The 16,136-nt window shown below is 37.6% G+C and overlaps 1 pseudogene; it reads left to right on the forward strand.

The window, feature by feature from the left end:
• The first annotated feature begins 12,678 nt into the window (after nt 1-12,678).
• LOC137755938 (ubiquitin carboxyl-terminal hydrolase isozyme L3 pseudogene) lies at nt 12,679-13,469 on the forward strand (annotated as a pseudogene).
• Nucleotides 13,470-16,136: the final 2,667 nt, after the last annotated feature.

The following is a 16,136-nucleotide window of genomic DNA, read 5'->3' on the forward strand; positions in this document are numbered from 1 at the left end:
TTATTTACATAACAAATAATTACTACCATGTGCCAGGTACTGTATTAAGCACTGTGATTACAATATGGAATACAAAGATATGTTTTCTCTTACAATCTTGTCAAGACAGACATGTAAACAGCCAATTATAAGATGCTGTGCCCAATGTTTAATAAATGGTATGACTGACGTCTGTGCAGTGTGTGAAGAGAGAGCATATAAACCAGTCTTGGGGTGTTAGGGGAGAATGAGGATGAAAATTTATATTTAGGCTGAGAATTGAAAGATGTAGAGTTGTGGGTTGGTGGTAGTGGAGGGAGGCCCCAAATATTCCAGAGAACATTTTCAAAGGTCCTGAGGCTATGCAGGCATTTTCATTAAAACTGGAATGTTGAAAGCCAGGGGAGATGGCAAGCAATGAGGCCAGCTGAAGTAAACAGGGTAAGCAAAGTAAAAGTACCTGGAAGGCCACACTCTTTCCACCCACAGCTTGGTTAACTTCACTCAAACATTGCTCCTATCATTTGGAGAAGCTTTTGACATAGTGTACATTGATTTCAGTTTGTTCATTTCAGGATCAAAGGATGGAGAGGTTTCTGCCACATCCAGGATGGTATAAATCATTAAAATGCTGAAATCACTTTTGTCAGTTTATTCTGGCCCTGGCCAGAAGTCACTAATCTACCTGAAACATCAAATATGATGGTAATTTGGTCTGAGAATAAATAATAGGTTTAATTAATACAGACAGGGATTAGGTAATGAGAAGCAGCCTTCCTAGCTCTGCAACATGTTAAGCAGTTTATTTGTGAATCAAAATGAAGCAAGAAAATTGTTATAACAGAAAAAATGCATCCTAAAATCATTCTTTTCGGTGTTCTTTTTTTATCCTTGCTGTGCTTGTGTGTTCCCTGAGCAGGGATTGAACCCCATGGCCGTGCAGTGGAAGCATGGAGTCTTAAACAAAGGACCACCAGGGAAGTCCTTAGGTGTTTTTTTTTTTTTTTTTTTTTTTTTGCATTGTAAGTGCATACTTCTTTTTTTAAACATCTTTATTGGAGTATAATTGCTTTACAATGGTGGGTTAGTTTCTGCTTTATAACAAAGTGAATCAGGTATACATATACATATATCCCCATATCTCCTCCCTCTTGCGTCTCCCTCCCATCCTCCCTATCCCACCCTTCTAGGTGGTCACAAAGCACACAGCTGATCTGCCTGTGCTATGTCGCTGTTTCCCACTAGCTATTTATTTTACATTCTATAGTGTATGTATGTCCATGCCACTCTCTCACTTTGTCCCACCTTACCCTTCCCCCTGCCTGTGTCCTCAAGTCCATTCTCTACATCTGCGTCTTTATTCCTGTCCTGCCACTAGGTTTTTCAGAACCTTTTTTTTTTTTTCCAGATTCCATATATATGTGTTAGCATACGGTATTTGTCTTTCTCTTTCTGACTTACTTCACTCTGTATGACAGACTCTTGGTCTATCCACCTCACTACAAATAACTCAATTTCATTTCTTTTTATGGCTGAGTAATATTCCATTGTATATATGTGCCACATCTTCTTTATCCATTCATCTGTTGATGGACATTAAGGTTGCTTCCATGTCCTGGCTATTGTAAATAGAGCTGCAAAGAACATTGTGGTACATGACTCTTTTTGAATGATGGTTTTCTCAGGGTATATGCCCAGTAGTGGGATTACTGGGTCGTATGGTAGTTCTATTTTTAGTTTTTTAAGAAACCTGCATACTGTTCTCCATAATGGCTGTATCAATTTACATTCCCACCAACAGTGCAAGAGGGTTCCCTTTTCTCCACGCCCTCTCCAGCATTTATTCTTTGTAGATTTCTTGATGATGGCCATTCTGAATGGTGTGCGGTGATACCTCACTGTAGTTTTGGTTTGCATTTCTCTAATGATTAGTGATGTTGAGCATCCTTTCATGTGTTTGTTGGCAATTTGTATATCTTCTTTGGAGAAATGTCTATTTAGGTCTTCTGCCCATATTTGGATTGGGCTGTTTATTTTTGTGATATTGAGCTGCAAGAGAGATTAATTTTGGAGATTAATCCTTTGTCAGTTGCTTCATTGGCAAATATTTTCTCCCATTCTGAGGGTTGTCTTTTCAACTTGTTTATGGTTTCCTTTGCTGTGCAAAAGCTTTTAAGTTTCATTAGGTCCCATTTGTTTATTTTTGTTTGTATTTCCATTTCTCTAGGAGGTGGGTCAAAAAGGATCTTGCTGTGATTTATCATAGTGTTCTGCCTATGTTTTCCTCTAAGAGTTTTATAGTGTCTGGCCTTACATTTAGGCCTTTAATCCATTTTGAGTTTATTTTCGTGTATGGTGTTAGGGAGTGTTCTCATTTCATTCTTTTAAATGTAGCTGTCCAGTTTACCCAGGACCACTTATTGAATAGGCTGTCCTTCCTCCATTGTATATTCTTGCCTCCTTTATCAAAAATAAGGTGACCATATGTGCATGGGTTTAACTCCGGGCTTTCTATCCTGTTCCATTGATGTATATTTCTGTTTTTGTACCAGTACCATACTGTCTTGATTACTGTAGCTTTGTAGTAGGGTTTGAAGTCCAGGAGCCTGATTCCTCCAGCTCAGTTTTTCTTTCTCAAGATTGCTTTGGCTATTCAGGGTCTTTTGTGTTTCCATACAAATTGTGAAATTTTTTGTTCTAGTTCTGTGAAAAATGCCATTGGTAGTTTGATAGGGATTGCATTGAATCTGTAGATTGCTTTGGGTGGTACAGTCATTTTCACAATGTTGATTCTTCCAATCCAAGAACATGGTATATGTCTCCATCTGCTTGTTATCATCTTTCTTTCATCAGTGTCTTAGAGTTTTCTGCATACCTGTCTTTTATCTCCTTAGGTAGGTTTATTCCGAGGTGCTTTTTCTTTTTGTTGCAATGGTAAATGGGAGTGTTTCCTTAATTTCTCTTTCAGATTTTTCATCATTAGTGTATAGGAATGCAAGAGATTTCTCTGCATTAATTTTGTATCCTGCTACTTTACCAAATTCATTGATTAGCTCTAGGAGTTTTCTGGTAGCACCTTTAGGATTCTCTATGTATAGTATCACGTCATCTGCAAACAGTGACAGCTTTACTTCTTCTTTTCTGATTTGGATTCCTTTTATTTCTTTTTCTTCTCTGATTGCTGTGGCTAAAACTTCCAAAACTATGTTGAATAATAGCGGTGAGAGTGGACAACCCTGTCTTGTTCCTGATCTTCATGGAAATGGTTTCAGTTTTTCACCACTGAGAACAATGTTGGCTGTGGATGTGTCTTACATGGCCTTTATTATGTTGAGGTAAGTTTCCTCTATGCCTACTTTCGGGAGAGTTTTTATCATAAATGGGTGTTGAATTTTGTCAAAAGATTTTTCTGCATCTATTGAGATGATCATATGGTTTTTCTCCTTCAATTTGTTAATATGGTTTATCACATTGATTGATTTGCGTATATTGAAGAATCCTTGCATTCCTGGGATAAATCCCACTTGATCATCGTGTATGATCCTTTTAATGTGCTGTTGGATTCTGTTTGCTAGTATTTTGTGGAGAATTTTTGCATCTATGTTCATCAGTGATACTGGCCTGTAGTTTTCTTTCTTTGTGACATCTTTGGTTTTGGTATCAGGGTGATAGTGGCCTTGTAGAATGAGTTTGGGAGTGTTCCTCCCTCTGCTATATTTTGGAAGAGTTTGAGAAGGATAGGTGGTTGCTCTTCTCTAAATGTTTGATAGAATTCACCTGTGAAGCCATCTGGTCCTGGGCTTTTGTTTATTGGAAGATTTTTAATCAGTCTCAATTTCAGTGCTTGTGATTGGTCTGCTTATATTTTCTATTTCTTCCTGGTTCAGTCTTGGAAGGTTGTGCTTTTCTAAGAATTTGTCCATTTCTTCCAGGTTTTCCATTTTATTGACATATAGTTGCTTGTAGTAATCTCTCATGATCCTCTGTATTTCTGCAGTGTCAGTTGTTACTTCTCCTTTTTCATTTCTAATTCTATTGATTTGAGTCTTCTCCCTTTTTTTCTTGATGAGTCTGGCTAATGGTTTATCAATTTTATCTTCTCAAAGAACCAGCTTTTAGTTTTATTGATCTTTGCTATTTTCTTTGTTTCTATTTCATTTATTTCTGCTCTGATCTTTATGATTTCTTTCCTTCTGCTAACTTTGGGTTTTGTTTGTTCTTTCTCTAGTTTCTTTAGGTGTAAGGTTAGATTGTTTGAGATTTTTCTTCTTTCTTGAGGTAGGCTTGTATAGCTATAAACTTCCCTCTTAGAACTGCTTTTGCTGCATCCCAGAGTTTTTGCATCATCATGTTTTCATTGTCACTTGTTTCTAGGTATTTTATTATTTCCTCTTTGATTTCTTCAGTGATCTCTTAGTTATTAAGTAGTGTATTGTTTAGCCTCCATGTGCTTGTATTTTTTTACAGAGTTTTTCCTGTAATTGATCTCTAGTCTCAGACTGTTGTGGTCAGAAAAGATACTTGATACGATTTCAATTTTCTTTAATTTACCAAGGCTTGATTTGTGACCCAAGATATGACCTATCCTGGAGAATGTTGCCAGAGCACTTGAGAAGACAGTGTAATCTGTTCTTTTTGGATGGAATGTCCTATAAATATCAATTAAATCGATCTTGTTTAATGTATCATTTAAAGCTTGTGTTTCCTTATTTATTTCCATTTTGGATGATCTGTCCATTTGTGAAAGTGGGGTGTTAAAGTCCCCAACTGTAATTGTGTTACTGTCGATTTCCCATCTTACAGCTGTTAGCATTTGCCTTATGTATTGAGGTGCTCCTATGATGGGTGCATATTTACAATTGTTATATCTTCTTCTTGGATTGATCCCTTGATCATTATGTAGTGTCCTTCTTTGCCTCTTGTAATAGTCTGTATTTTAAAGTCTATTTTGTCTGATATGAGAACTGCTACTCCAGCTTTCTTTTGATTTCCATTTGCATGGAATATCTTTTTCCATCCCCTCACTTTCAGTCTGTATATGTCCCTAGGTCTGAAGTGGGTCTCTTGTAGACAGCATGTATATGGGTCTTGTTTTTGTATCCATTCAGCCACTCTATGTTTTGGTGGGAGCATTTAATCCATTTCCATTTAAGGTAATTATCGATATGTATGTTCTTATTACCATTTTCTTATTTGTTTTGTGTTTGTTATTGTAGGTCTTTTCCTTCTCTTATGTTTCCTGTCTAGAGAAGTTCCTTTAACATTTGCTGCAAAGCTGGTTTGGTGGTGCTGAATTCTCTGAGCTTTTGCTTGTCTGTAAAGGTTTTAATTTCTCCGTCAAATCTGAATGAGATCCTTGCTGGGTAGAGTAAGCTTGGTTGTAGGTTTTTCCCTTTCATCACTTTAAATATGTCTTGCCACTCCCTTCTGGCTTGCAGAGTTTCTGCTGAAAGATCAGCTGTTAACCTTCTTGGGATTCCCTTTTATGTTATTTGTTGCTTTTCCCTTGCTGCTTTTAATATTTTTTCTTTGTATTTAATTTTTGATGGTTTGATTACTATGTGTCTTGGCGTGTTTCTCCTTGGATTTATCCTGTATGGACTCTCTGCACTTCCTGGACTTTACTGATTATTTCCTTTCCCATATTAGGGAAGTTTTCAACTATAATCTCTTCAAATATTTTCTCAGTCCCTTTCTTTTTCTCTTGTTCTTCTGGGACCCTTATAATTCGAACGTTGGTGCATTTAATGTTGTCCCAGAGGTCTCTGAGACTGCCCTCAATTCTTTTCATTCTTTATTCTACTCTGTGGTAGTATTTTCCACTGTTTTATCTTCCAGGTCACTTATCCGATCTTCTGCCTCAGTTATTCTGCTATTGCTTCCTTCTAGAGAATTGTTAATTTCATTTATTGTGTCTTTCATCAGTTTGTTTGCTCTTTAGTTCTTCTAGGTCCTTGTTAAACATTTCTTTTATGTTCTCCATTTTATTTCCAAGATTTTGGATCATCTTTACTATCATTACTCTGAATTCTTGTTCAGGTAGACTGCCTATTTCCTCTTCATTTGTTTGGTCTGGTGGGTTTTTACGTTGCTCCTTCATCTGCTGTGTGTTTCTGTCTTCTCATTTTACTTAACTTACTGTCTTTGCGGTCTCTTTTTCACAGTCTGCAGGTGCGTAGTTCCCGTTGTTTTTGGTGTCTGCCCTAGTTGATTCAGTGGGTTGTGTAGGCTTCCTGGTGGAGGGGACCTAGGTGTTAATATTCTATAAATTATAAATTAACGTAAACAAGACAAGAACTCTATATTACAAAGAGTTAAATTATTTTGTAATTCTGACAGAGAAGTGAATTCTATAACTTTTTATTTAAGAAAAGGGGCTGGGCATTAGTGGAAAAGTAGAGTAGATGGGCAGAGAGAGGTGACTGGTGGAGGGTCACAGAGAACCACGTAAGATATTATAGCTCTCAGATGGTCTCTCTGAATTTCAGGGACTTTGTACTTCCATTTAAAATATTCTGGCCCAGATGTCAGCCAACTTTTTCTGTAGAGGACCAGATTATAAATATTTAAATTTTATTTTAAACTTTATGACCTGTGCTGCAACTACTCAACTCAGCCCCTTCGAAAGATATAGGCTATATGTAAATGAATGAACATGACTGTGTTCCAATAAATTTTATTTACAAAAAAAAAGGAAGCGGGCCACATTTTGCCTACTGTCGTAGTTTGTCAATCCCCTGTGCTTTGGCCTAACTTATGAACACAAAGATTTTTTTCCCCATGTTTTCTTCTAAAAGTTTTATAGTTTTGTTTTTACATTTGTGTCAGAGACCCATTTTGAAGTAATTTGTGTGTGTGTTATTAGCTAAGAATTGAGTTTCTATGTTTTTCTTTTCTATATTTTTAACCTGTGGTTATCTAACTATTCAGAGCTATTTGTTGAAAAAATTATCCATTACCTTTACCTTGCTACGTCTGTCAAAAATCAACTGAATGTGTGTGTATCTATTTCTGAAGTCCATTCTGTTCTGTTGATTTCTATGCCTAGTTGTACAAGAATACAACCCTGTCTTGCTTACTCTAGCTTTATAGAAAATCTTGATTCTGGTAATTTAAGGCCTTTAGTTTTGATCTTATTCAAAATTACTTTGGCTATTCTATGTACTTTGCATTTGCATGCATATTTTAGGACCAGCTTCTCAATTTCTACCAAAGAGGTTATTGGGATATTCATCCAGATTTCATCAGATCTATGGATCAATTTGGGGAGTATTTCTCTCTTAACAAAGATTTCTTTAATTAGATACCGAAAGTACAAACCAGTAAAAAACTTGAAAAATTTTGCTTCACCAAAATTCAAAAGACATAAAACCCAAAAAGACAAGCCATAAGCTGAGAGAAAGTATATGTAAGACATATTTTTGATAAAGGAATTGATGCAGAATACATAAAGAACTTTTATAAGAATAATGAAACAACAATCAACCCAATTAAAAGTTGGTCAAAATATCTGAATAAATAATTCATCAATGAATATATATGAAAGGCAAATACACACAAAAAAATCACATCTTTAGTTACTGGGAAAATGCAAATTAAAATCAAAAGATACCACTGCATATCCACTACAATGACTGAATTTTTTAAAAACTGAAACTAACAAGCACTGTCAAGGGTGTGAAGCAACTGGAACTCTCAAAAATTGCTAATGAGAATGCAAAATGAGGCATGCAGTTTGAACACTAGGCAGTTTCTTAAAAATTTTACTATGCACTCAGATAAGACCAGGCAAACTCACTCCAGGTATTTAAACAACTGAAATAAAAAACATATGTACAGGGACTTCCCTGGTGGCACAGGGGTTAAGAATTCGCCTGCCAATGCAGGGGACATGGGTTCGAGCCCTAGTCTGGGAAGATCCCATATTCTGCAGAGTAACTAAGCCCATGCGCCACAACTACTGAAGCCCATGCGCCTAGAGCCCATGCTCTGCAACAAGAGAAGCCACTGCAGTGAGAAGCCCGTGCACTGCAACAAAGAGTAGCCCCTGCTCATCACAAGTAGAGAAAGCCCGTGTGCAGCAACGAAGACTCAATGCAGCCAAAATTAAATAAAATTGTATCTTTAAACAAACAAACAAAAAAAATATGTACACACAAAGACTTACACTGGAACCTTCATAGCAGCTTTATTCAAAATTGCCAGAAACTGGGACTTCCTCAGTGGTCCACTGGTTAAGACTTTGTGCTTCCACTGCAGCAGGCACAGGTTTCATCCCTGGTCAGGGAAATTCTGCATGCCATGCAGTCTGGCCAAAGAAAAATTTAAATAACAATTAAAAATAAAATTTTAAAGTTTTAAAAAACTGCCCAAAACTGGAAACAACTCAAATGTCCATCAACTGGTGAATGGATAAACAAATTGTGGTTTATTTATTTATTTGTTTATTTCTGGCTGCATTGGGTCTTCGCTGCTGCGTTCAGGCTTTTTCTAGTTGCGGCGAGTGGGAGCTACTTTTCGTTGCGGTGCACGGGCTTCTCATTGCAGTGGCTTCTCTTATTGCGGAGCACGGGCTCTAGGCATGCAGGCTTCAGTAGTTGCAGCTCGCGGGCTCTAGAGCACAGGCTCAGTAGTTGTGGCACATGGGCTTAGTTGCTCCGCGGCATATGGGATCTTCCTGGACCAGGGCTCGAACCCATGTCCGCTGCATTAGCAGGCAGATTCTTAACCGCTGCACCACCAGGGAAGTCCATGGTATTTACACAATGGAATATTTCTGAGCAATCAAAAGGAATGAGTTATTGATACATATGACAACAGAAACACATCTCAAAAGCACTTGCTAAGTGAAAGAAGCCATATACAAAAGCCATACATACATATTGTATGATCTCATTTAAATATAATGGATTCTAGAAAAGGCAAATATATAGTGATAGACAGCAGATCAGTGGTTGACACATTTGCCAGTAGGTGGTGTTGGCAGTAATAGGAGGATTAACTGAAAGGGATATGAGGAAATTTAGGGGGGGTTGATGAAACTTTTATTTTGTGATTCTTATTGTTACATGACTGTTAACATTTGTCAAAGTTCATTGAATCATAATAGTCAGGCAGGTTTGATGGAGGCTGGACCAGCAAGGCAGTGGAGGGTATCATGGTGAGAAGTGATGAGATTCTTTATTTACTTAGAAAGTAGAGTCACAGGGCTTCTTAATAGCTTGGATGTAAAATACCAGAAAAAGAAAGAAGGGGAAAACGAACCTTCAATAACATAAGACATTCTCAACTCAAGTTGGAGAGGACACTCTCACTAGGAAAACCCACTTGGCTACAGTACAGTACAGGAGCCAAATATTGCCCTGTCTTGTAGAGGGTCCTACAAACCACTGAACTTCTCTCAGCTTCCTTTTTCTCGTTTGTAAAGTGGGGTTAATCCAGTGCCTACCTCATGGGGCTAATGGGAGCATGAAATGAGTTAACATCTATGAAATGTTTAGAACAGGGCTTGGTACACAGTAAGCCCTCAATCAATGTCAACTCTTCTTTCTCAAATCTGTTCAAGAAACAGTGCCTTAAAGAAGCTCTCATTTTCTTTCCCCCCTAAAAGGAAGATTTAGTCTGCCTAAAGCTCTTTGTCTCTGGGAGAGAGACCTCCCTGTGCTTGACCAACTCCTGGATCTTCCCATTTTGAGCATTAGTCTGCAAGCACTGATTGCCCCTGATCCAGGTCTAACCTCCCTTCAACAACTGCACAGCCATGGCACAAACTGGTGCCAGGTAAATCTTGTTCTTTTTCTATCTACCATTTACTATAATTGTTCCCCAATTACCATTAGCAGACCAGAGCATTCTTTTTTTATTTTTCCTGGCCACGCCACACAGCATGTGGGATCTTAGTTCCCTGAACAGGGATTGAACCCGTGCCCCCTGCAATGGAAGGGCAGAGTCTTAACAACTGGACTGCCAGGCAAGTTTCCAGAGCATTCTTTAAAAATGGATTATTTTTTACAACAGTTTTAGATTTGCAGAAAAATTGAAAAAATAGTAGAGAGCTCCTATATACTCCACACTGTTACCCTTATTATTAACATCCTACGTTAATATGGTACATTTGTTACAATCACTGAACCAATATACCTACATCATTTATTCAGATTGCCTTAGTTTTTACCTAATGTCCTTTCTCTGTTTTAAGAACCCATCCAAGGGCTTCCCTGGTGGCGCAGTGGTTAGGAATCCGCCTGCCAATGCAGGGGACACGGGTTTGAGCTCTGGTCCAGGAAGATCCCACATGCCATGGAGCAACTAAGCCCGTGTGCCACAACTACTGAGCCTGTGCTCTAGGGCCCATGAACCACAACTGCTGAAGCCCGTGCACTTAGAGCCACTGCTCCACAACAAGAGAAGCCACCGCAATGAGAAGCCCGTGCACCGCAACAAAGAGTAGCCCCCACTCGCCACAGCTAGAGAAAGCCCGCGTGCAGCAACAAAGACCCAATGGAGCCAAAAATAAGTAAATAAAATAAAGAAATTAAAAGCACAATGAAAGAAAAAAGAATCTATCTAAGATACCACATTTAGTTCCTAGTTTCCTCTTGGTTGTGACAAGTGTCTCAGACTTTATTTTTGATGACTTTGGACTCTTAACAATTTTTCAGAGTACTGATCTTATATTTTGTAGTGTGCCCCTCTATTGGAATTTGTCTGCTGTTTTTCTCATAATTAGACTAGGGTAACATGCTTTTGAGAGGATGATCATTGAGGAAAATTGCCATTCTCATCACTTCGTATCAAGAGTACATATTATCACTAACCACAGTTGATGCTGGCCTTGATCACTTGGCTGAGGTGGTATTTGTCAGGTTTCCTCACTGTAAAGTTATCTTTTTTTCACACCATACTTTTTGGAGGAAAGTCACTATGTGCTACCCATATTTAAGAAATGGGGAGTGTCTCCATCCACAGTATTTTATTTTATTTTATTATTTTTTTTTTTTAAAGAATTATTTATTTATTTTTGGCTGTGTTGGGTCTTCGTTTCTGTGCGAGGGCTTTCTCTAGTTATGGCAAGTGGGAGCCACTCTTCATTGCGGTGTGCGGGCCTCTCACTATCGCGGCCTCTCTTGTTGCGGAGCACAGGCTCCAGACGCGCAGGCTCAGGAGTTGTGGCTCACGGGCCTAGTTGCTCCGTGGCATGTGGGATCTTCCCAGACCAGGGCTCGAACCCTTGTCCCCTGCATTGGCAGGCAGATTCTCAACCACTGTGCCACCAGGGAAGCCCCACAGTATTTTAAAAACTGGATATTTTTGGTATTTGAAAACAACTAAATATTCTGCTGTCTTAACCTACTTTTATTCATTGGTTCCTTCTGAAGTTAGTGTTATAAATTCACAGTCCCAGCCCAGAGATTCTGATTCAGTAAATTGTGGGTGGAGTTCAGGGGTTTAACAAATGCCCCTAGATGACTCAGATGCAAATAGTCCATCAGCCCACTTCAGAAAGCTCTACTCTAATCACTTACTAATGGTAATTATTCTAACTAAAGACCTCTTTACTAACTCCAGAGCTATTTTTCCTTTGGTTAAAGTTTTTTGTCATTAGTTCCCTGTCAAAGTTGGGGGTACACCTCTCTTCCCTTGTCTGCCTGCTTAATATTTAAACTGGTTGCACTAATTTGGCAACCAGGTAATTATTATTCATTGCCCATGAGGAAATTCAAATGCAGCACACAACCCTGTGTCTCTTACTCCTCCCCACCAAAACAGTCCCCAATACATACAAATAAGTATGTAAACTATTAAGAACACAGTTTAAATTAGTTCCACAACTTTTAAAAATAGCCTAATCAAGGCTACTGTCAAGGATTCCTCTAAAAATGTGCCTTAAAAAAATGAAAAGAAAAGAAATAACAGAAGATGTTCAGCAAGGACAGTAGTTTCTTCTTTTTTTTAAGCCTATTTCCTTTTTATTCATTCATTCATTCATTCATTTTTGGCTGTGTTGGATCTTTGCTGCTGCGCACAGGCTTTCAATAGTTGCGTCGAGTGGGGGCTACTCTTCATTGTGGTGCGCAGGCTTCTCATTGTGGTGGCTCCTCTTGTTGCAGAGCACAGGCTCTAGACACGTGGGCTTCAGTAGTTACAGCACCCAGGCTCAGTAGTTGTGGCTCGCAGGCTCTAGAGCGCAGGCTCAGTAGTTATGATGCATGGCCTTAGTTGCTCTGCGGCATGTGGGATCTTCCTGCACCAGGGATCGAACCCGTGTCCCCTGCATTGGCAGGCAGATTCTTAACCACTACGCCACCAGGGAAGTCCCATGGACAGTAGTTTCTTAGAGGAGAATAATGAAGACCCTGAGGCTGGGAATTCAGAGAATTGAGTTTCTCACTGGCCTTCCCTCTAACTGGCTGTGTGACCTTGGACAATACACTTAATTTTTGTACTTCAGTCTCCTCACCTGTAAACTACAAACAGTAATGCCTGCCTTATTTTATTATGTTTGGGTTTAGGATAAAACGGGATACTGTGTGAGGATCCGAGAATTAAAGTTGCTATACAAGTGTAAAGTTTTTTTCTAAAACACAATTTATTTACAAACATACTTATGAAATCAAAGAATTCAACTTTTAATGTTTAATGTCATCATTATTGTATGCCCATATCTATGTTAAAAAAAGAAGGTTGGGAGAGCTGGAGAGGGGCCGGGTGGAGTGGCCATGGAGGGTCAACGCTGGCTGCCGCTGGAGGCCAATCCCGAGGTCACCAACCAGTTTCTCAAACAATTAGGTCTACATCCTAACTGGCAGTTTGTTGATGTATATGGAATGGATCCTGAACTCCTTAGCATGGTACCAAGACCAGTGTGTGCAGTGTTGCTTCTCTTCCCTATTACAGAAAAGTATGAAGTATTCAGAACAGAAAAAGAGGAAAAAATAAAATTTCAGGGACAAGATGTTACACCATCAGTATATTTCATGAAACAAACCATCAGCAATGCCTGTGGAACAACTGGACTAACCCATGCTATTGCCAACAATAAAGACAAGATGCACTTTGAATCTGGATCAACCTTGAAAAAATTCCTGGAGGAGTCTGCATCAATGAGCCCTGAAGAACGAGCCAGATACCTGGAGAACTACAACGCCATTCGAGTTACTCATGAGACCAGTGCCCATGAAGGTCAGACTGAGGCACCAAATATAGATGAAAAACTAGATCTTCATTTGCTTGCATTAGTTCACGTAGATGGGCATCTCTATGAATTAGATGGACGGAAACCATTTCCAATTAAACATGGGGAAACTAGTGATGAAACTTTATTAGAGGATGCCATAGAGGTTTGCAAGAAGTTTATGGAACGTGACCCTGATGAACTGAGATTCAATGTCACTGCTCTTTCTGCAGCTTAGCTTGTCCAGAATGGAAACACTAAATACTGTATTATTTGCAACAAAATTAAATTTCTTCTGCCATACACTAACTCAAAAATTTTGATATTTTCATTAACTTGACTGATTAAACTTTACATGAACTAAAAAAAAAAAAAAAAAAAAGTTGGGTTGAAGAAACGAAGTGCCTTTGATTGATCAGTACATAATGAGACAGACTAAAATATAGACTATGCAATATGCAAAACTATACATACTAAAATAATGGCCATAGACTCTAGGAGTATTCATACTAAATTATATTTAAGTTGCTTAAATTAATTGTTCTGCATTTTTTTTAAATCTGTAAAGAATATGGCATTTCTAAAAACTTAACATTGGCCTTTTCAAAAGGGAGGCCCAACAGCCATTACGTTAGAGAAGCTGTAAAGCTGTAAATAGGCTTTGGTCCTAGACAATGGTTTTAAATCCTGGCTCCGCCACTTAACTGACTTACTGGCTGGGTTTATCTCGGGCAAGTTTCTCAACTATTCAGTCTTCTTATCAGCAAAATTAGGATAACAACAGTACGTACATCTTAAGTTATTTGTGAGTGATCAGAGTGAGCATGTGTAAAATTCTTTAAAACAGATCTATATGTTCATTATTATTATCGTTTTTTAGAGGATTAAGAAACTATGGAAACCAAAGAGATTAATCTTTAATCCCGAGGGGGGGGAGGAGCTGTGAAAATGTTTCAGTCAAATAGCTTGCGTCTACTTTTTGTAACCACTGAAAAGTATTTGAATTTAATCAAAGTGGCAAATTTAAAGTATTTAAAGTATTTTAAATTTTAAAACACCAATATCTACTTCTTCAAGTCTCTTAGGCTCAGTACCAGATAGACAATGTATTTGACAGAAAGAGAATTAATTGAATTACCAAAGGATAGCTGATGACCCTAATTACTTTTGTTTATTAATTATAGGAAAGTCTGAACCATGAAATTAGAAAGATTTTCCTGTAACGAAAAATTCAGACAACTAATGACACCATTCTACATTTTCATTTCAAGTGACACAAAAGGCCTTGCTCTCAAATAATCACAATATACTATTCTACTGACTAATATTTAAAATTGCAAATCAGTTATCAAAATCCACATTTTTAAAGATTAAGTTAAAATTCTGACTCCTTGACAAAGATTCCTCAACTACCTGTGGAGAAGTGAATTCTTCCTTTTCATGTTCAGATGTAGACTGGGTTTTGGAATTCCAGTGATGGTAAGCTTTATTATCATCATTAGCATAGTGCCATATGGCACCTACAACAAAGGATCTTATCTTGTCTATTTTTATACATCCTCACTCCACAAAGCACAGAAAAATAAAGTGATCTGCCCACAGGCATACAGGTGGATGCATACAGGGCATGCAACTAAAACCCAAATCTCCTGACACTAATTCAAATATGCTTTTCTTCACACTTTTCTCTCATATATATGCCACAGCTCTTCTGAAACTCCTTGGTTTGGTTGAAAATTCAATTACAAAAGAATTATTTTAATAATAATAATAAAGAACATTTTTTCATTTGATTATATCTTTTGTAGATGATTACATAGTCATGATACAAATGAAATAATAATATCCTCCATTTTCAATAATGAAATACATTTCACAATATAAGTAAGTTTTAACCTAGGATTCATTAAAATTAAGTTTTTGTCTGTTATGGTTAATATATTACCTTTTTATATGCTATAAGTCTGCCATTAAATATATGCAGGTAAATATGCAATTATAGTAAGGTTGCAGGATATTAACATATAAAAGTCAATCATTTTTCTACATACAAGCAATGAACATGTAGAATTTGAAATTAACAACACAGTACCTTTTACATTAGCACCCCCCAAAAATGAAACACTTAGGCATAAATGTAATAAAATGTAAGTGTTAGATCTATATGAAAAAAACTATAAAACTCTGTTGAACAAAATCAGAGAAGAACAAAATAATGTACAGATATTCCATGTTCATGGATGGGAAGATTCAATATTGTCAGACTGTCAATTCTTCCCAGCCTGATCTGTAGATTCAGTGCAACCCCAGTCAAAATCCCAGCAAGTTATTTTGTGGATATTGACACATTTATTCTAAAGTTCATATGGAGAGGCAAAAGACCCAAAATAGCCAATACAATATTGAAGAAGAACAACAAAGTTGGAGGGCTGACACTCCCCAATTTCAATATTTAGTATAAAGTTACAGTAATCAAGACAGTGTGGTATTTGTGAAAGAATAGACAAATAGGTCATTGGAACAGAATAGAGAGCTCAGAAATAGACTTTCATCAATAGAGTTAACTGATATTTGACAAAGGAGCAAAGGCAATACAATAGAACAAAGATACTCTGTTCAGCAAATTGTACTGGAACAGTTGGACATCCACGTGTAAAACAATGAATCTAGACACAGACCTTACACTCTCAACAAAAAGTAACTCAAAATGGATCACAGACCTAAATGTAAAACCCCAAACTATAAAACACCTAGAAGATAACACAGAAGAAAACCTGGATGACCTTGAGTATGGCAATGACTTTTTAGATACAACACCAAAGTCATGATCCATGAAAGAAATAACTGCTAAGCTAGATTTCATTAAAATTTAAAAACTGCTCTGAGAAAAACAATGTGAAGAGAATGAGAAGGACAAGCCACAGACTGGGAGAAATATTTGCAAAAGACACATTTGAAAAAGGACTGTTATCCAAAATATACA

Source organism: Eschrichtius robustus, chromosome 21, assembly GCF_028021215.1.
Source record: "Eschrichtius robustus isolate mEscRob2 chromosome 21, mEscRob2.pri, whole genome shotgun sequence".
NCBI lineage: Eukaryota > Metazoa > Chordata > Mammalia > Artiodactyla > Eschrichtiidae > Eschrichtius > Eschrichtius robustus.